Genomic DNA, 23,225 nt, shown 5'->3' on the forward strand with positions numbered 1-23,225 from the left:
ATTGAACTATCCATCTTAGCTCCATAATCCTGTAGCTAGATTATTTCAAAATTCCAGAAAATTATTATCTCATGTCATCGCTTTAAGATGTTGGATCTCCCTGCAGGATTTAATCTGAATTTCAGCCGCACCACGTTGAATACTACAGTTCTTTCACACTGACTTGGGGACTTTCAAGCTAAAAGAAAACCCTTCAATCCTTAAAATTCGTCAATGCATTTGCAAGAACTCTAGTATTGCCGTTGTTCGCGCGCCGTTTACATTCAAATACCTATGAAATAAAGTAAGTATTAAATTAAAGTTTTTTTTATCTCGAAATACGTAATTATAATAATAATAATACTGTCACACTGTTACACAAATTATCTTGCCCCAAACTAGGCGTAGCCTGTACTATGCGTGCAAGAGAACGATTTTTTTTATACAATATACTTACTGAAACATACATACAAAAATCCATGACTCGGAAAAAACATTCATATTCATCACATAAATGATTGTACCTACCGGGATTCGAACCCGGGACCTCTAGCTCAGTAGACAGGGTCACTAACCACTGGGCTATAGAGGTTGTCATACTACGACTACGATTAATTTGTATCTATAATATATTTAAATTAATATACTTTTTAGATGTTCTTAGGTGAATGTTCTTGCGTATCCCTACAGCCACAGCCAACTACAGCCAAGACAGTAAATAATGTTCAGCAGCTCTTAATCTACATACGCGTGTAATCGGCGCCGGATACCGCTCCTGCAGTGTATCATTGATCCGTTTTGTTTTAATTTAAGACACAATTATGAGTAACGTCAAGAGGCGGCCGCGCCTGCTCTCGCGTCAGCTTTATTGTTGTGTTCTGATTGAACCAATATGTCTGTACTCGGTGTAAAAATAACATAGGAATTTGCTAATTTGTTTTCTGCGCTGTAGTCAGCGCTTATTTGTTAGTTATTTTGTTATCTTTCGGATAGCGGACCCCGAAAATAGTGCATTAGTTCCGCTGTCCGTCGGTTTGTATCTATCATAGGGTTGTATATTGTCTGTCTTTAATTTTTGTCTGCAGTAAGTGTGAGTGCGTCGTAAATGGCTGCTTTTTATGTCTGTCAGCAATGAACCAGCTTGCTCGCTGGATCATATTCAATGTATTGATCAACATAGTCGCGGGTAACTGATATTAAAGTTATTTACACGAAATAATTAATATTAGTTAGTTCACTTTACATAATCTACAATACTACTACTACATCTGATCTTCCGATACAATTTAATTATAAATTATCGGGTACGACTCCGAGTCTCTATAAAATTCATTAAGTACGCAAAAACTGTATTAACGAAATATACAGTTACACAGACAGTTTCCCTGTTATCATATGATTTTCCTAAACTATCCCAGTTGAAACAAAAGCTTGTAGTGTCCTAATACGTTAAATTTAAAAATTTATAACAAATTGTAATCAAACTACATCTTCAGAGCGACTGTTTTAAATATAAATTGTAAAAGACAAAATATATAATCGACATTTATGAGAAACATAATTTTCCGGAGCGATCTGGGAATAATGATCAATCATAGATAAACATGGTATAAACTCGTAAGTCTTTGTACTTGCAACAGTTTACGTTGCAAGTGCTTTATTAAGGCGATTTTGCCTTGAGATACAAGCAATTGACGTTGGAGCCTTTGTTGTTGAATGTTTAGATTTATTTAGATTAACTAAATTTAATAATTAATTTAACTTCCATATGCCAAAATACGTGCGAAAGTTTTCAACGTTTACGGATAAATTGTAACTAAAAGTAATGTAAACTTTGCAATAATTCAAATATAAAAAACGACATTTACGATGAAGATAATTTATCAGCGAGAACTGCTAGTTATAATAATTAATCAATTATGGATATAGATAAACATGATATAAATTCGCAAAGAGCCGCCATAAAGTGTATCTATTTTCGATCTCAACTAACGTCGTAACTCGCACCGCCAAGGTTCGCGCGATGCACTTCCCACAGTATACGTTGCAAATGCGTTATTGCTGATACAAACATTGCACGTTGGAGGTTGAATGTTTGCATTTTATTGACATCTCATGCGAACGTTGTTTGACTTTAATCGATGTTAAAGGGCGTAAACACGCTTTTGGAGAACTACCAGATTTTCATATATTCAGGCTAACAACTAGATACATAATTTAACATTTGTACGAGTAAGATTACTATTATTATTTATTTCTTTATCTAACTTCAAGGTATGCACAACATTGCTAAACAACGAATGCTAATAACAATTTATAACATGAAGATGATGTTACCTTTTACCAGACTAAACGTTAAACTCTAGTTCGCCCTCATTATTGTCTCTAGTTTTTTCATAACGTTATTATTATTAACAATTTTCTGTCTATCTGTTTGTTGTGGCTAATCTCTGTAACGGTGGATATATGTTAACGAGACTTGAACACTGGCATATAGCTTATGTCATAAGCAGCTACTTAGGCCTACCTTTATTATTCAGAAAATAAGAAAAATATTACTTATGAAATTGTAAATCAAATGCGATTCATTTGTCCGAGTGTACAAAATATAAGCAGACGAATTCGCGTACAATTGCGCGTATTTGCATAATATATTAAAAACCTCTCTCAAGCTCTAGTAAATTACGAAACTAAAGACGAAAGCACTCATGGCTTATTTAATATAAATGTCTATGATTTCGTTGACTTGAGTTCAAAAGGATTCCTCGAACTTGGAACGGTGAAGTGGGATAAAGAGAATTCAAAATAAGTGGAATACAATAATGATGATGATGTGTTCTAAGACATCCATTTGCATGGAATATTCTAGATTTGGATATGGTGGAGTAGATGGAAAAAATATTAATCTTATTTTTTAAATTTTGTCGTCACAATTTTATTAGCTACAAGCTGATGCCCGCGACTTCGTGCGCGTAGATAAAGAATTTTTAAAATTTTTTGAAGAAAATAATTGAAAATTATCTCATGTCCTATTCCATTTCCGGTTCCCGTTTTCGCTCCCGCTCCCAACATATTATGTGAATCTTATTTCGAGGAAGACGACTATGGCATACCTGCTATTGGTATAGTTATAGCATCGACGTGGATTTCAGTTTATAACAACTCCCGCGGGACATTTATAATATTAGTAGGGATAGTTGGGATTGTTATTTGCTATTTTTAATCATCTAGTGAACATAGCGCGACAAGGGGAAATTTATTTACTGTCAACTATTATAAACTTTATAATTAATAAACTGTAACCTGCTACAAAATGTATATCACTTTTATAATAAAGTCGCTGTTCAGGCATTATCTATAAAATGTTTTATTAAAAAATGGCTCTGTCGTAAATCCTGCTACTCCACAGCTAAGTGATCGGACAGCCTGCGACTAGGTTACAATTATCTTACAGCAACAACAATGACAGGACAATATTGTATATTTTATTAAAAAGAGCACATAAAAGAATGCTGGGAGAGAATTTTATTTAACAATTTACAAAAAAAAAGCCATATTAACATCTCCACTATAAGTTTTATGTTTTGGAGTAAGCTTCTCTCCGCGGTGGTTGCAGCCTTCTTCAATTCCCTTCTTCTCTTTCTCTGCAGTTGTATGAGACCATGGGTTTTCCCATAGCAAAATATGATTCACCAGCGGGAGGCTCCTTTGCACAGGATTCCGGCTAGTTTATGGCTACCACAGCGGTGCCTATTTCTACGGCGAAGTAGTAATGTGTGTACTGTTGATGTTTACATATTACTGTGTTTCGGTCTGAAGGGCGCCGTTGCTAGTGAAATTACCGGGCAAATGAGACTTAACATCTCATGTCTCAAGGTGACGAGTGCAATTGTAGTGCCGCTCATACTTTCAGCTCAAGAATCCTGGGCGGCACACATTGTAATGGAGGCGTATCAATTTCGATCAGCTGAACGTCCTGCTCGTCTCGTCGTATAAAAAAAGATTGATTCGACACAATATTACATTGTTTGTTTAAACATACTAGGTAATATCTATTAAAAGCCATTACAGCGAACAGTTTAAATGCTAAGTAAATTATGACATACGTATAAACATAAATAATGCTGGAGTTACACAAAACAAATGGGTGAGATAGGCAATGAGTATGGATTAACATAAACAATACTCTATGTATAGACACGATTTATTCCAACTGCTTTGTATTATATTAATGCCGACTGGGATGTTTGAGCGCCTCTGTATCATATGAATTAACTAACTGATGCCCGCGACTTCGTCCGCGTATATAAAGTGTTTTTAAAAATAATAAGCATGTTTAGAATTGAAGATTATCTCATGTCCTATTCCAGTTCCGGTTCCTGTTTTCGCTCCCGTTCTCAACATATTATATGAATCTTATTTCGAGGAAGATTGCTATGGAAAACTAAACCAGATGACTACTACTGATATAGTTATAGCTCATCGAAGTGAATCTCAGCGAACAAAATCCCGCGGGAGCCATGGTTTTTAACTTACATACACATTATAATATTTGTAGGGTATCTGTTTATAATATGCAGGGACTATACTTATACAAGCTCGTGTTGTCCAAGAAATTTCTTGCCTCGCACACACTTTGTGGAACCAATTACCGGCTGCTGTTGTTTCGAACCGATATGACTTAGGAACCTTCAAGAAAACACTGTGAGTATGGCCACATTAAAGGCATCCCTTGACACCTCTTGTTGCGGATACCCACTTGCTCGTTTGCCCTTTATTATTTTTTACTCTTTGTTAAATCTTAAATAATCAAAATGTTAGAATTCTAGCCAAAAAATTTGTAAGCCACTGCAGACTAGACAAACATCTATATAGGTCTGATTGAGTCCCTCAGCCCTACATTCGAGATAAGTATTGAAATACCATTTCACTGAAACGGGCCAGTTTCTGATAGGTCATGATGTCTTCTCATCCACCCAACGATATTAGTTTCATGATAGGAATATTCCCGAACCGATACCATTCAGACACTTTCAAGCTCAGAGCATACTCCCCCTTGAAATGCCTGAAACGCATCTTCTTATCTCTGATTCTGGTAATGGGCGTCGGTTTTCACTTGCTCGTTTGTCCTTCTATTTAATAAAGATGGTCAAGAATAAAATACTAATACAGATGCAATAAAAGAAAATGTAGATAAGTAAGTTCTCGCTCGCGTGGTACAAGAGTGCGGGTGATAATGACAGATTGGAAAGAGAGATGGGACAGGCGATTTTCACCAATATAAAGTATATCGATATTAAAAAATATATACTTCATACTAGCTGACCCTACAGACGTTGTTCTGTACATAATAATAAAAATAATATTGTTTTTTTATGAATTTGTCAATAATTTTTCATAACATCAAGATTTTTTTCTTAGCATATGCTCCTTGTTGTTATAATGAAATTAAATTAAATAATTATGGGTCCGAAATCGAAATAAAAACTATCCTATCTCTCAAGTTGGACTAAACTGCACTCCATGAAGTAATCCCCATTAAAATCCGTTCATTAGTTTACGAGTCCATCGCGGACGAACAACGTGTCACGTAATTTAAATATACTCTATTAAAAATATCCATCAATTATTATGTTCCATTTATAACTAATAATCTTTAAATATAGACTTCAGTAGCACTTTATGTGCTCACTCGTCCCTATTAACCGGTACTGCCAAACTCACAGTTGAAGCAACCCTTACCGATGATGATACTGACATAATTGTTTTTTTTAATTCACCCAAAGCTTCACTGAATCTTATTTCCACTTCAGGTAGTGTTTGTTGACGTGTTCAGACACTGTAAGTTGCAACATCAGTAGGGAAACAACCAGAGCTCAATTAAAGATTAAAAACATTTTATGTTGCTACTAGAACAGTCCCGTGTTTGTTCTGGTCATAGGTTATACACAAATTTTCAAGGCAAAGGAAACTTTTTTTGTCATTAGAGACCGGTCATATAGAGTTCTTAATATATCGAGTTAGATGCGAATTTCATTCGTACTCTGTAATGAATATGCCACCAAAACACCAAAAAAAAAAACAAGTATCTCAATTCAGTTCTTCTGCCGTAAAAAGTTGTGAGATCCATGTAATTCCAAGTCGGTCAATTTAAGGGTCTTTCCGTCTTAAGTTCTTACGTAATTAGCTAACCTAGCAACATTTTATAGTGACCATATCGTTAGTAAAAATCTATTATTATTTTCCTCCTTTTAGATCGACAATCGAAAATTTAAAAATCGACGAAAATAATATATTATGGAACATCCCTATTGACCGAATATGGACAACAGGGTATTAATGATTCAGATATCGCCAGTATTGCAATAATATTGTATTATCGACTTAGTGGGAACGTCTTGAGCCGTTTGGATCAGGTGGATTATGCAAAGTGTTCTTATCTGTGCCATTGGCAATCGCTACCTACTTCCTACCTAGAGGTCTGCCATTCGTTGCTATTGCTGTTAGCTTCTTTTATGACAATGTATTGTACAACCAAAGTAATCTAAAAAAGTACTATAAACGTCTCATAGCTGCTTTAAATGTAGCGTCTCGTGGGTGACTAAGAGACCACCAGCGTGTAAGTAGTGATTTAGTATTGATTGGAACGGTGGACGTAAAATAACGAGGTAATGACAACGTATTATCACGTATTGTCACTCACTAAACAAAATATCACATCTCACGGGTCAAGTTATTTGATTAAACTGCTGTTTTTTTTTAAAATTAAATGTAGGTATTATGGCGATCATATATCCCTTATTTTTAAATTTAATTTAATTTCTTTGTTTTGCCCAAGCCCCACAATATCCGAAGCGTTGCAAGCGTAAGTAGCAAAGAGATCGCGAGTCTGCGAACCCGTAGCATCCACTATTAACGTATTTTTAATTACTTATGTAATTTCATGTTTGACTGATTTGCGTACTTGTTTATGTAAAAATTTTAAAACTATCTACAAATGCTTTTATAATTTTACGTAAATATTGTTTTTTTTTTCATTTTCTAAAATACAGTTATATAATTTATAGAAGGTCTCAAGGAATCAGCACTAAACCATTTCTGTTACCTTTTAAATTTACATGCTGTCAGTACACCTGTTTTTGTCATAAAACAGCTGTGATCTTATACTGCTGTTCAATTGAAGAGGTGTCGGTGTAATAACAGACACATGATACATCCATGAATCCCTGGAGTTGTAAGAGGCAGCTTAGGGAATTTGCGAGTGGGAGGTTTTTTTGCACAGGATACCGGCTAGGTTATGCCGTAAATGTGTGCGTATCAGTCTGAAAGCCGCCGTAGCTAGTGAAATTACTGGGCAAATGAGACCTGTCATCTTATGTCTCAAGGTGTCGACCGCAATTGTAGTGCCGCTCAGAATTTTGGGTTTTTCAAGAATTCTGAGCGGCACTGCATATCAATTACCATCAACTGAACGTCCTGCTGGTTTTAGATAAAACATACATGTTATAATATATTAGTTTCAAGTGCTAAAAAGTTTCAGCTCATGTTATCGTCAAACGTAAAAAGTCGAGTCTCCTTCAATATTATTAGTATGGATTAAGGCTCATAGAAAATCAAACAAACAATCACGCGAGTTCACAGAATTCCCAAGAATCTCAAATGTCTTTGAAACGTCACTCCGAGTACTGACTCTGGTGATCCATCGCGGCGTCATCGATCCGTGGCTCACGTGGAATTGAGTCACTTTGAACTTATTGGTGTTACTGAAATAGCAGCCTCTTGGCTCTGCTACCGATCAAACATTACAGGGCTGTCGCTCGACATTAATGCTTGCCTGATTTTTTTTTTGTAAAATGTGTGTATAACATGATTTATGTTAAATTTTGTCATTGCTATACTAAATGTATTCTACTTAATTGGTTTTTCGGAATCGATTATAAAATTACGGTTTTTCTAATTAGAATTAACATTATTCATTTAGATTAAATGTAAATTTATAGTTTATTCTAATAATAATATATTAAGATTAATATACATATGGAAATCGTTGGGGTTTAGAGCTCTACAATTGTACAAATATAAATATTATATAAACACATTATTTTCTGTTGCATTGAGCAGTCGGGTAAAAAGAAAATAAATTTATGTATAAATTTTCATATAAATACATACACTTATGTTAAAAAGAGAAAAAGTTTCAGTGCGGCAGCCCTAGCGGTCTCCAAGATTATTTTGTTTATCCGTGTCAACCGATGCGATGCACTCTGTTGCAAATTATGTGCATGCCTATACGTCTTAGTTACATTTTATTTTCGTTTTTTACGTGTTCGCTGACCGCTACCAGTTCGTTAGCCGTTCACTCATTAATCCTCCTGTTTATAGCTCTTTTATCTTAGTCTAAGTATGCTTATTGAAGAAATAAGTATTGAAATAGAGACAAATGGTGGTAACTTTTCTTGTAACGCAATGGGAATCAAAGCGTTAAGAATTCTCAAATAGATTTTAATTCTTTCTTCTTATTTGTGACACTCTTGGCAGAGCGGTCGTGGTCATCAGGAAGTTACGTATTTTGGGGCAGATGCGATTCGCCTCACGAGCATTCGCACTGACAGCCTGGTATACTCGTTCAATAGACCATCCACAGCAGACTTAATTTGGTCGGTCCGACAAGGAGCTCTCTGACTCACTCTCGCACCGGGAGACGTCTTTGTATCGTTAGTTAAATCATTTCTAACTATTAGTAAAAAAATAGCGCTTTGAGAGAGAAGAAACGTTTAAAGAATATTTTTCCCATTGTTTTGTACTAATTTAATACAGGGATTTTTAATCAGTCGTCAGAAATACGATAAGGTAACAATGAAGCCTCTTTATTTTTCTTAACTTTCTGCTACACGGCAGAATATGGCGCTGCCCACCTATTCGGCATCCTGTGCATAGAAGCCGCCAACTAGTAAAATAATATAATCACAAATTAATGTTTGGTATTTGGTCACGTCCATTCGCGTTAGTTAGTATTCCCTTTAGTGTAATTATTTATGCTATACGAAACACTGTTACTGTTTCTATAAAAAACACTGTTGTTGTTATTAAGATCTGCGATCCTCTATTCGCGAGACAGAACACTATTTCCGCGCAGACCCCTAAAACGTAATTAATTGACCTACATAACGTGAGGGTAGTTAGAGAATTGCTGGGTATTTGGAGTAGCCGGCCGGGTGGAGGTGTGTTCGTTAAATATGATTAATATTAAACGATAACACCTCCGGGTGCGATATCGTTGATTAGTTTACCCGAATATTTCCTGCTCGGTTGCTTTGTGTATATATTTCTATTAATGTAAAAATAATATGCAGTGTATTTTTTATTAATAAAGTGGTCAATTGCGAATTTATCACGAGGGATTTCGTATTATCGTGAAAGATGCAACATGTATGTACTTGAAAATAAAGTGTCTGATAAAAGGATTGTTCTGATAGGAAAAATTATGTATATATAACTGTACAAGACCGGTCATACTGTCAGGATCTTTGTATTTCTCCATCTTTCTGGGTGTTTGATCAAAACAGCAAGTAAAATATAGTCTTATACACATACGGTAATCGGTATCATAATTAGCAACGAAAGTTACAATCGTAATGGTAGGTACACGACATAAAGCCTCATATGATTATTTAATAAGAACGTGGTGTTCCCGGCATGCGCGTGCGACACAACCGCCTCGCTCGATAGTTCTTCCCTGACTGCCTGCTCGGTGCTAATGATGCATGGTTCTTATCGGGTTCTGTGCAGACCACCTAAAATTGTGTAATATTATAATAAGTACTTAGGCTAAGTTGTTTTATGATTTAAAGATGGGCTAGGAGATTCTTACCATTTCTTCTTACCATATCAGGCCCCTTTACGAACTGTTGCAATATGTTATGGTATTGTCACTCCCTATGTAAAATAAATATATTTTTATACCTTTATTAAGTTTTTACCAGAGAGGGCGCTATAAAACAATATGCAAGTATTTGTCTGGAATTTGCCATCTTGGTTTATAGCGGCATAGTTATACACACTGTCAGATTTTCAGCTGTGTAACTATTGCGGTTTTTTATGCGATGCAGCTTGCTGTCAGACAGACCGACAGCGGAGCAATAGGGTTGCCGCATTTGTGCAAAAATGACCTCTAGGCCGTTTTAATAAGCGTTCGGCTACTTAGTATTAACCTATTAACGCATGAGTTGAAATCATACGTATCATGTAATAAGAAGGGCTTACACATGTTACCCGGTATGATATGCATTTACTCCTTATCTATCAATGAACCCATAAAAAAAGTAAAATGTATTCAATATTTGATTTGCTACGTGAAATCGCCGCAAACACGGTGAAAAGTTATTTTTCCGCCGAGCGATTCTATTTCCTTTAAGACGTTGTACATCGCGAAATGAAACATTAATATTTTTCCGCTACGGCGGGCAACACAAAGAGTCGATATCCGACGTTCTCGTAATGTTGCCGAGGTTTTTTTTGATGTTCATATTGTACCGTCACGTAGCTGAGGTAGCGAAAAGTGAGGGTAGGGTGGAATTATCAATTGCTGTTTCGTTTTACGAGTTGTTGTGGTCACGTACCTACAGAGCATTTATGAAACTAAATTTAATGCAATAGTTTAGACTGATGTAACCAGTCTTAAGATCAACAATTTATAGTTTGAAAAAACAAGCGATCTTACCATAAAAGAAACTTAGTTTTCAAATTCTCTACCACCGCTTTGATAAGACATAGCGCTCTGAGATAGAAGTAACTGCTGTCCCAGTATTCTTTTGTTAGGTCAACGATTTGTAAAGAAACAACACTGGGATAAATATGGGCACGAAAAATATCTAGCCTTGTGTTTCGTATGGTCGAATCTTAACCAAAGTGCGGACGCGCTATGATGACCGAGTGCGTTTTCAAATACTGCGACAATAGTCACCGAAACAGTAGTTCAGTTACGTTACTGAAAAATCATTATCAAACAGTTAATAACCAATATGTCATCGTTGGCTCAAAATTCCAAGAATACCGCCATTGGCTATTCATCGATAATAGATCTTACTGCAAAGCAACAAGAGCTAATTTCAATTTTCACTCGTGTCGAAACCAAACCGCGAAAAAACAACACTCAAATTTCTGCTTAGACAGCTGTGCGCTGTGTTTTCGATCATTGCGCGTGACATATAAATATAAAATTCAACTTTACTGATTCATTTTTATGTTCTTTCTTCGTTTGTCAGGTACAATTTTAAAATTTTAGATTACAAAGCATGACGGTATATTTATGATTTACGGCCGCTTTCAATAACCTATCTATCCTTAGAGATATCCTTCTTTGTGTGTCTTCAACCGCATTTATCACGGGGTGTGTTCCGAAGAGCTGTTTCACCTGATTCCTGCCGCTGAATTCCACCTTTTTCCGGGTGTTTCCGGGACGACACGACATGGGTACCTTCACAAAAAGCGCGTAAATGTTCCTTAAAGACCGGCAACGCTCCTGAGATTCCTCTGGTGTTGCAAGAGAATGTGGGCGACGGTGATCACTTGTTTGTCCTCCTTTTCTATAAAGAAAAATATCTCAAAAACTACTGCAGCGATTTTCCTGGTGTTTTCACTAAATGGATAGGGAGGTTCTTGAGGATGGTTTTAGTATGTAAAGTTTTTGTGTGCACTAACGTTATTTGTCTAAAAAAAAGCCATGGAAAGAAAGGAGCTTGTGTGGTGGAATTCTGTAACTTATATAGGTCTACAGAAAAGTCCACGATGGCATATGTCTATCTCTAAAGGTCGTAGTGTAGCAAATCGTACAACGGCAATAGTAATTAAGAAGGCATATCGAAATATAACAGTTATGTTACAACGTCTAATAACTGTAGCTTCACACGCACATCGAATCAAGTTTATATTTGATTTTATAATTACAGGTATAATTGATGTTATAATAGGTCATTTAACCGTTAACTAGTTTTAGCTTTCTGCACTTCTTCTCTATGCAAAATTTCACTTACAAAATCTAACAAAAGTCCATCCGCGCAATTCATTCTTAGGAATCTAATTAATATAATATTACTGGGAAGTCAGGCCCCTGTAGCCAAATTACTTAAAAAATCCTTTTTTTTCCTATTGATAATACGACCAATACGAAATTCTTACCAATTTAAAAACTTGCTGTTGGTTAAGTGAAGTAGCTTTGACCTAATTTTTTCATAAATTACCAAGTGATATGAATGATTACTAATAAAAATTACTTTAAAAATACTAAAGAATATGGAAATCGAATATTACATCTCGTCGACTCCTGGAAACTACTTCAGCTTCATAACGACCACCTTAGGAATTCCTGATATAGATATTCCAGGGCTCTATTGTGTTCTTTTCAAAATTAACCCAAAATTTAAGTTATTAATATACCAATGCTGTTACTTTTAATATAATAATAATAACAACAGAAGCTTCCTGTCTGTATGGTATTCTTTCACGGCTAAACTGCCCTATCAAATTTATTAAATTTATTATGGAGTGCCTGGGAGAAGGGATGCAAGGGATTTTTCTATTTTAAAATTTTAAAGTTTTCCCTAATGGCTACAATCTATCGCAGACGAAATACGAGGCAGAAATTTTGTAATAAATTATTATAGTTTAGGTATAAATAGTTCAAACAAAGGCGTACACTTGAGTGCCAAAAAGTTTTCGTGTGAATTCCCATCGCAAGTTAAGCTTTTGCTTTTTCCTTATCCGCCGGAACCACGTTACGTCAGATCAAACAAGTTCAGCTATTTCCTCGGACATGAGGTTCGCGTGACTGAGCCCGTAAGGATTTAGAGTCTTGTTTTTACTCGACTTTTGAGAAATGTGACGCAGCAACTAAATGTAGCAAAGTGGGTTGTTTGTGATGTTAACCGGATGATAGGATTATCTTATAATATAAGCTTGTAAAATTCCTCCTTCCCTCAAATATGTACGCAGGGACAGATGCCTGGTCGTCAACGGATGCTGCTTGTGGTGCCAGGTCGAGCTGTTGTATTTAATAAGTCATTGTTTATGTTGGATGATATTACTAATTGTTACAGTAATCACGACCATCATGTTCACAAAGCATCCTTACACAAACAGTAAATGCAAGCTGTGAAGGTGGATGCATCCAATATACGATAATTTATATTTATATAGTTTGTGCTTTATTACTTTTTATAAAATATTTAAAATGCTTATAACTTTGAAAACGATTCATATATATTGGGTGCTGCACTTTAGAAAGTAATTTGTTAATACAGTCATTAATACAGTTTTTTCCTAACTGTACCATATTATGTACATCCAGTATTTACAGTGTCGACACAAAAGCACATATTTTTAAGCCTAATAATTGCATAAACTTTATTTTACGTTGACTATCAAGGTATTATAAGAATTTCCTATCTGAAGATTAACCTAAGACAACCATAGTACAAAGGCTCGTAATAATGTATCTCGCTTGTTCGTCCTCCCTGTCTGTCAACAATAGAGAAATTCCAATATGGACACGATTGACGTTATAAGCTGACTTGTTCACTTACTAACAGCGCAATCTTCTATATATAAAATCTATGACGTTTATTTAAAAAATGGCGCTACTAAAGCTAGTCCCGGAGACAATAACTCATATTACAATGCGCCCAAATGTGTGTAAACGGAACGTGAGAATGTACTATTTTCGCGGCGATAAATCATAATGGCGCGGCGCGTGACACTTCTGACAGCTGTCAGTTTGACACGACGAATGCGGCGCGCGCGGGGGACGACGCCTCTTCGTTGGACTATTTTCGATGGACGCAAAAATGTAGGAAGCGCGCTCTAGAGTTACTTTTTATTGGCTATTTTTGTGACCATGGTGCCTGTCACTTGAGATATTTCACCGTCACCCTTTTGCGCTAATTAGTGATTTTCACTATTGTAACACTAGAAATTAGGGATTGCTTGTTACTAACTCTAGAAGGCTTCATAAGATACATACTTTAAGGGCAAATCTAACCAGTGGGAGGCTCTTTTGCACAGGATGCCGGCTAGATTATGGGTACTACTACGGCGCCTATTTCTGGTGTGAAGCATTAATGTGTAAGCATTACTGTGTTTTAGTCTGAAGGGCGCCGTAGCTAATGAAATTACTGAGCAAATGAGACTTATCATCGTATGTCTCAAGGTGACGAGCGCAATTGTAGTGCCGCTAAAAAGTTTTGGTTTTTTAAATAATCTGGGCGGCACTACATTGTAATGGGTAGGGCGTATCAATTACCATCAGCTGAACGTCCTGCTTGCCTCGTCCCTTATTTTCTTATTATGCTAAACCTTTATATAAAAGACCCAGTCACTGTTCAGGCATTATTTAATAAATTTAAATGTTTTATTAAAATAAATAAATCCTACTAGGTACTCCACAGCTGAGTATCTAAGTGATCGGACAGCCTGGGACTATTTTATAGATTGCTATAAAATAGTCCCAGGCTGTCCTACAATATTGTATATTTTATTAAAAAGAGTGAAAAAAAGAATGCTGGATTCTTGCGCCGTTTCTTCTCTCTCAGAGCGCCATTTGTTCCCGAAGCGGTGGCAGTGTTTGAAGTGACATCAAAAATAATTCTAGAGGGATCAATTTTGAGAAAATAAATGCCTATTGCTATTACCTCCCTGCTCTCCAAAATCATGGAGAGCATAATTAGTCGTCAGCTCTTGGTATATCTAGAGGGTCACCAGTTGATCAACGACCGACAATACGGGTTTCGCCATGGTCGGTCGGCAGGAGATCTTCTGGTATACCTAACACATAGATGGGCAGCGGCTATTGAAAGCAAGGGGGAAGGCCTGGCAGTTAGCCTGGATATAGCGAAGGCCTTTGATCGTGTATGGCACAAGGCGCTCTTCTCCAAACTTCCATCATTTGGGGTTCCCGAGAGCTTGTGCAAGTGGACCTCCAGCTTCCTCACTGGGCGCAGCATACAGGTCGTTGTCGACGGATATTGCTCGAATCCGAAGCCCGTGAATGCTGCAGTGCCCCAAGGCTGTGTGCTGTCTCCCACGCTGTTTCTTCTGCATATCAATGATATGTTGGACACCTCCAACATCCATTGCTATGCAGACGATAGCACTGGTGATGCCATATACACTGGCCATGCAGGTCTCTCTCGGGAAATCGTCGACCAATGCCGGGAGAAACTTGTGTCTTCTATCGAGTCCTCTCTTGAGAAGGTCGCGGAATGGGGAAAATTGAACCTTGTCCAATTTAACCCCCAGAAGACTCAAGTTTGCGCGTTTACCACTAGAAAAACCCCATTAGTCGTATCACCGCTCTTCGAGAACACTTCTCTTAAAGCCGCGCCTAGTATCGGAATACTGGGTCTCGAAATCTCCAACGATTGCCAATTTCGTGGTCATCTGGAAGGCAAAGCCAAATTGGCTTCAAAGAAACTGGGCGTCATTAATAGAGCACGGCAATACTTCAAGCAGGCCCACATACTAGCGCTCTACAAAGCGCAGGTCCGGCCACACATGGAGTATTGCTGTCATCTCTGGTCTGGCGCACCCCAGTATCAGCTCGATCCATTTGACCGCGTGCAACGCAGAGCAGCTCGAATTGTTGGGGACCCAGTGCTCTGTGAACGGCTGGATCACTTGGCGTTGCGTAGAGACGTCGCTTCATTGTGTGTCTTCTACCGCATTTATCACGGGGAGTGTTCCGAAGAGCTGTTTCACCTGATTCCTGCCGCCGAATTCCACCTTCGCACGACACGCCACAAGTTAGGATATCGTCCTCACCATCTGGATGTGTGGCGGTCCTCCACAGTGCGGTTTTCTAGGAGCTTTCTTCCACGTACTACAAAGCTGTGGAATGAGCTTCCTTGTGCGGTGTTTCAGGGACGATGCGACATGGGTGCCTTCAAAAAAAGCGCGTACACCTTCCTTAAAGGCCGGCAACGCTCCTGTGATTCCTCTGGTGTTGCAAGAGATTATGGGCGGCGGTGATCACTTAACAACAGGTGACCCGTACGCTCGTTTGTCCTCCTATTCCATAAAAAAAATGCCTTTTAATAGATGGGCAAATAGAGAAAGTGATAACTGTCGCCCTGCATCAACTGCTTTCGGATTTGTTCTCAGTCGGTGAAGGGATGCGTTGTTGTCCTTTAAAATGAGAATATGCTCTTAGCTTGAAGGTCTCTAAGTCGTGTATGGGTTTGGGAATACTGCAGCTGAAATATGATTCCACTAAGTGATTTCGCGAGAAATTTTTCTTTGTGACGTGATTCGATTAGTACTTCCTGTGTGTAATTTGGCTATAAATTTAAATTTATTACGAATCTGGTGATCATCGTGGAGCTGTGTAGTGATCAATCTCCAAAAGTAATGTGTCGCAACTCGCAAAAAAGTTGTTTGCATCCTCCTGACGATAAAAAATGGTGCCTCGACCCTGCTCGAGATACGTCTCCTGCTCTGATTGGTCGTTTCATAGATTACAATATTCATAACTTGCATTCGATTAATAAAGTCTTATAGGTTTAAGAAATTAACATATTTTAAACTGTAAATATATAGATAACTATAAATTTAAGCAAGCAGAATTCCTGATAAGTATCATCCAGTTACCACAAGTAGCACCCATTCACGTGCATGACGCATGGACCAGCAATCTTCTCTTTCGATCGTATTTTTAGGGAAGGATCGACACGTCCCACAACGCCGCCACAATAAATAGCATTTTAAGCGAACACAAGAGTTCAACCAAATCGTAAACGTTGAACTATATAGTAAGGGTTTATATATTAAGCATTTCACGTTGAGCAATATTAGGGCTGTCACCGTCTGCACCATATGGTTGCGGTCGGTGTAAACAAGATTTGCTTGATTGGCTGTCATCCTAATTATCATTTGAGTTAATTATTAGACGACACCGAAGTCCATTATTCATCTTGGATGTCAGCGGGGTAATATTATTCCGTTAATAATTGTATTCAATTTCAAAGTTGTAATTCTGACTACGCACACCCCTGCTGTGTTATTAATAAACGCAATGTAAAGTTACTCCAAGTTTAAAATTACCTCTACCTGTCATGTGACAATGGTACGATAAAGACAAAATGTTTTAAACTTGGAATAACTCTACTTCGCGTTTATTAATAACACAGCTAGAGTGACGCACCGGTAAGAAGATCCAAGTCTTGTTATTAAGAGGCACTGGGCAATCGACCGCAGTTATATGGTGAAGTTCGTAGTTTTCGCATGTTTAAATCACCAACAGATATATTCGTCTATTACTAAAAACTCGAAAAACCAGTACCAGTGAGACACTCCTTTTCACAGGATGCCGGCTAGATTATGGGTACCACAACGACGCCTATTTCTGCCGTGAAGCAGTTGTAATGTGTAAATAGTATCAATAAAAAAGTCGTAAGTAATTATCAACATATGCGACAATAAAGGACAATACGAGCAGGATGCTCAGTTGATGGTAATTGTTACTCCCCGCCCATTAAAATACAGTGCCGCTCTGGATTCTTGAACCAAACCCAAAAATTGTGAGCGGCACTACAAGTGCGCTCGTCACATGTCTAAACATAGGATGTTAAGTCTCATTTGCCCACTAATTTCACTAGCTACGGCGCACTTCAGAGCGAAACTGTTGTTTCTTACGTGTTTACGGCAGAAATAGGCGCCGTTGTGGTACCCATAATCTAGCCGGCATCCTGTGCAAAGGAGCCTCCCACTAGTAATTAAAATATTTATATTTAATTTAATGTAACTATTTTTCCTTTACTTGTGCCTGACATTTAATTAGGTACTCGCCAAATTTCATGATTGTCAGTTCAACGGAAATACCTTATCGGTTTTTATTTCTTGTCTTGTTTACCTAATAAGCTCACTCTTTCATAGGACTCATCTAGAAGCTTAAAGCGACCGCAACCATACGTATTATTAATTTTATCCGTTCCTCTAAAAGGAAATAACAAAGTAAATTATTCGTATACATTAGGAATACAAGTGTTAGAAAAAGTCTATCTAGAGGCGGCGGTACAGAGAGAGAGAGCTTGTAAAATTTAAATATATTGTGCATGTTACCTGCATTCGACTATAAAGTTGAAACGAAAACTAAAGGTACTTCTAAATCGTACATTTAGAATTTGAAATTCAAATCTGTGAATGAAAAATCCCAGTCTAGTTCATACATCATATATTTGGTTCAGGTTATTTATACCTATGCTGTGAGGTAGAGTATATAAAATTGTAAAACAAATTGTAATTTCAAATGAGTGCCTCCGGTCCTTTTCGTCCTTTTTGACATTGAATATCATTAAAGCTATTTTTGTTTCTCTTATAAATCTTATATTATTCACATTTGACGAGACGTCTCATATATTCGGTCAACGCTTTAACAACTGCATTGATTATTTTATTCATTTATGCGGGGTGTAACTAACATATTTTGTTACATTACTTTTTTTTATGATAATAAGGAACGAGACGAGGAGAACGTTCGTTCAATGATGGTAATTTGATATGTCCTGCCAATTACAAAGCAGTGCCGCTGAGGATTCTTGAAAAACTCTGAAAACCACTATAACAGCTCTCGTCACGTTGAGATATAAGATGTTGAGTCTCATTTGTCTAGTAATATCACTAGCTACAGCGCCCTTCAGACCGAAACATAATAATGCTTACACATTACAGCCTCACGGCAGAAAAGGCGCTGTTGTGGTACCTTTAACCTAGCCGGCATCTTGTGCAAAGGAGCATCCCACTCGTACGTACTACTTTGTTCTTGAAATAAAAGCAAAAAAAATAAAAGACTAATGTTCTTATGTTACTAGAAAACATAAAATCTTGCAGTATTCATCGCAAACAGATTGTAAAGACTATATAATATGTAGGACGATATTACGTTGTCTTACCATTATCATTACTACCACTTTGGTTTTTAATAAAATGAAGTTCAATACATTACACCTTCAGTATTTTACATAGCATTAACATACAATAATATATAATGCAAAGTGATGCAATTAAAACTATTCAAACGGTACGCCTTACTTGAGAAAGTTCCAAAAACAAAAGTACAAGAATAGAACGAGATACAACAAACCATACAAAAATAAATAAAAATATTATCTATGAATAAATTTATTTATTAATATGGTGGTATTATTCAAATATTTATGAACACGTGAAATTAACGAAAAGAATCAAATAGCCAATCAAATCAAAATATAAAAGAAAAATTGAAAGAAATAAATATTGTGACTGTTCATTGTCAGTACGTTTATGAAAACATAAGTCCACAAAAATTAAAAAAAACCTTTTTGCTCCTTATAGTGATTTTCATTATTATAACACTAGAAATAAGGGATTGCTTGTAAATAATTCTAGTAGGCTTCATAAGATACACAATACAATAGTTCGTCCCGTCCTATGCCATCACGTAAGAATAATTAAAATTTTGTTTCCTAAATATATAATTTGTTTGTTTGATAATTTCAATTATTTTCTTTAAATTTTAAAATTATTTTTTTAGAACGAGATATATTATTAGATACTGGAATAACTTTAGATAGCTCTATAGGTACCCAAAATCCCAGATAGAGGTTTGCTTTGTCCCACTAACAGAGGTAATTCAGCGCCAAAGTGTTGGGACTTCAGTTCCACTTATGGAGGGTTCTCACTTATCCAGTTCCTACTTAACCATATTTTTAGGAAAGCAACGACCTTCCTACAACGCAGACACGTGAAATGCCATTTTAGTGGTTTGCATAATATCTCAAAAATTTCTTACAAGTCTGTCAAGTACCATAGTAATTATTATAAATATAATTTTGTTATAAAGCACAAGACAATCAAATTCGAGTCTTCTAGTGTTCTGTCGCCTTGGTGTCTAAACTTAGGTTCTATTTATGTAATAAATATGAAATGTTATGTTTATTTTAAGTGTTAAGTTCATCGATGTCCGTAGACCCTTGTTTGAGGCACTTAATTTGTGTGACATTGATTCGATAACAAATATTGTATAAAGTTATCATTGCATTATTTTAATCTCGTCAAGTTCTTCCACGATATTTGAATATTCCCACAATATTATTTAGAAGCATAATTTTCTCACAAAGCACATTTGCCAATCACAATTAAATCTCCCGCGAACACGCGCCACTGCGTAAATCAACGCAACAGGCCATTACTGCCCGAATACCGAGGGACGCTCGCAAGCCCTACACTGCCAAATCATTAATTCAACAATATCGCGACTTCGTTGCAAACTCATTTCCTTCAAATCCAGCTGTATTAATCAGCATAATAAATCAGCAAATATCGATTTGGTTTTAACTTCAAAGTTTTTTAAATGGAAACCTTCAGTTATATTATATCGGGTTGAATTATGTTCTGTACACACGACAACAATTTATCGAAGTTGAATAGGGCTACTGGTTTCTTAAAAAGAAGTCAGTCATATTCTCACATAAATTTATTGAATGGGTTAAAATTATTTAACATTGTGTTATTTGTGTGTTACTATTACTACTACTAAATTTGTTAAATATTTTCCTAGACTTAACAGTATAAATCAATTTGGAAATGTATAATGTGATTAATGCATCGTTAGTTTCTCAAGGAACATTCTCGAAGCTACCGGGCAAAGGCGTGCCCGGATTGACATAGACAAGGAGACGACTAGATGTAATCCTTGCCATCGTATAAATAACAAAACCTCAGAGGCAGTAAGCGGGGGACGTGTTCGTAACACGTGAGAAAATCGAATGTTTTATTCAGCCAACGTGCTGTGGTGTGAATTCAAAATGTGTTCCAGTATATCAAGCGGCCGTGATTGAGATTCATTGAATTAATGATCACCAAAGACGGATGAAACCTATATTATGTAGGTATATAATTGTCGGTTGAATTTTGCCTGCAACATAAATAGTTTATTCATCACATACTCTATTTTTTATGGAAGAGGAGGGCAAACTTGCCTTACGAATGCGTATAGCGTTGTGACAGTAATCACGACCATCATGTTCACGAAGTATCCTTACACAAACAATTAATTCATGCTCTAAAGGTTGATGCATTCAATATACGATAATTTATATTTATACAGTTAAATATTTATTACTTTTTATGAAATAATTTAAACACGACTCATATAATGGATGCAGCACCATACAAACTAATTTGTTATATATATTATAGAAATTGTAAAATACTCTATTTGATTGAAAAGAGTGAGTTCTTTTTACGAGCTCAACTTTTTACGAACATATGGAAAATTCAGTAATTTATAAGTCATATTTGTAGTGACTCGGACGGTTCAAAAGCGCTTAGTTTAAGGCTAATAGTATAAAGTTTATTTGACTGTGACTTTACGGGTCGCACGGGGTTTTTGGAAGGATTCCACGTCGTATCGTCCTTGAAAAACCGCAGAAGGAAGCTCATTCCACAGCTTGCTTGTACGTAGAAGAAAGTTTCTTGAAAACCGCAGTGTAGATTAATATAATTACATTTTTTTTAATGTGAGTGTAGACGGTTAAACAATATGTCAAAGACTGTGTTCTGAAAAGCTGTTCCTTCGCTCCACATGCTACAGAGTTGGTGCCTCTCCTCTCCTTAACCTCCTCATCTGGATGTCTAACCATCCTCCACGTTGCGGTTATCAAGGAGCTTAATGCCATGTACAACCAAACTGTGGGTTGAGATTAGACAGGCAACGCTCCTGTGAAACTTCTATACATAGTATGTGGTTCGATTATTTAATTCATTTCATACAATAAAATAATTCGTTTATTCTGAGCAAAAGCACAAAAAAAAAACAATTATCGAGATGATCAAAAATATGAAGAATCTCGGAAGAATCCTGTATTTATATGGAAGGTTTAAACTTCAGTTTGTAAAGATTGTCACCATTGGTAGAATAAAAAATATACATTGACTCGACTCTCACTCTGACAAAACTGATTTCATCTTACATAATATAAGATATCCAGAAGGCCGAAAATGCCTACGTTTATCTATAACTACCTTCTTCCAAACATAATAATATTTGGTAACTACCCGCATGCGTTCGCCTGTGACGTGGACTCCGCGTGTTCTGCAGCGATAAGAAATCCGGGTTTGTGTGTATTTTCTTAACTCCAATATTAGTTGGGTCTTCTATCTTGTTGGGATTCATATTTTTCTCACAAAGGAAGGGCACTTTGTTTGGATGGCGGTTCTAGATGATTTTTTTTTGGTCGAAATATATGGTCGGTTGAATGATTTTGCCGATATGATACGACGACAGTATTAGTAAGACACGGGAATACCTAGTGGCTCGGACTGGACAGATCCTAGAGTATGTATGTGTTTATTATGCTTACCTCACTAAATTACCTATATTTTAATAAAGACTCAACTTGTGAATAGAGAAGAATAACAAAATTTTAAATTTGAGAGAAAACAAATTGATTTAAATATTGTGAAGCAATCAAATTCGTATATTAAGTAACTCTTGGTTAATTTTGTTTTTAGGAAACACACTTGGTAGATTTTGTTTTTAACGCGGTAATGTGAAGAAGAATCCTGAGCGGCACTGCATTGTATAATGGGCGAGGCGTTTTAATTACCATCAGCTGAACGTCCTGCTCCTCTCGTCCCTTATTTTCATAAAATAAATATTCAAATTATTAGCAGGTAATCTGTTACGCATATTATTTTGCATGAGGCCAGCTGATGAAAAAGACCTTCTAGACCAACTGAGCTTTGTTGATACAACTAATATATTTCAACTTTAAATTGTATTCGTTGAACAAAATCATAGTTGACTGTTAAAATGCAATTTTCTTATCTAATACGTTCTTTACGCCAGAGATAGTTGTTGTTAATCACATAACGATTCAGTGAAGTGCCCAGTTTTGCCCGGTTGCGGCCAGAGCATATTCAACAATTTTATAATGTCATGCCGTTGTGTTTTATATTAAATTTTAAAAGAAATGTCCCGTGTCAGGACTGCAGGGTTCTGTAAACACCTGTATAATTCCGCAAATAATTTATTAGTACGCGTCGCAGGAGTAAGTGATACATACATTTGGACTGTACTGGTCGAGAAAAAGGCAAAGGTTTTCTAAAGCTATACAGTATATTTTTATGCACGTTCGGGTATACCTATCTTTATGGTTTAAGAACCAAACTTAATTATTCTTTTACATTTCACAATTTGGGACTTAAAAGGCCAAGGA

The 23,225-nt window shown here is 36.5% G+C and overlaps 1 protein-coding gene across 7 annotated transcripts in view; it reads left to right on the top strand.

Moving 5' to 3' along the window:
* LOC126972736 (heterogeneous nuclear ribonucleoprotein L) overlaps window positions 1-23,225 on the top strand; it is a 423,515-nt gene that overhangs the window by 23,959 nt on the left and 376,331 nt on the right. The gene's annotated exons all lie outside the window — the stretch shown is intronic.

Source organism: Leptidea sinapis, chromosome 2, assembly GCF_905404315.1.
Source record: "Leptidea sinapis chromosome 2, ilLepSina1.1, whole genome shotgun sequence".
NCBI lineage: Eukaryota > Metazoa > Arthropoda > Insecta > Lepidoptera > Pieridae > Leptidea > Leptidea sinapis.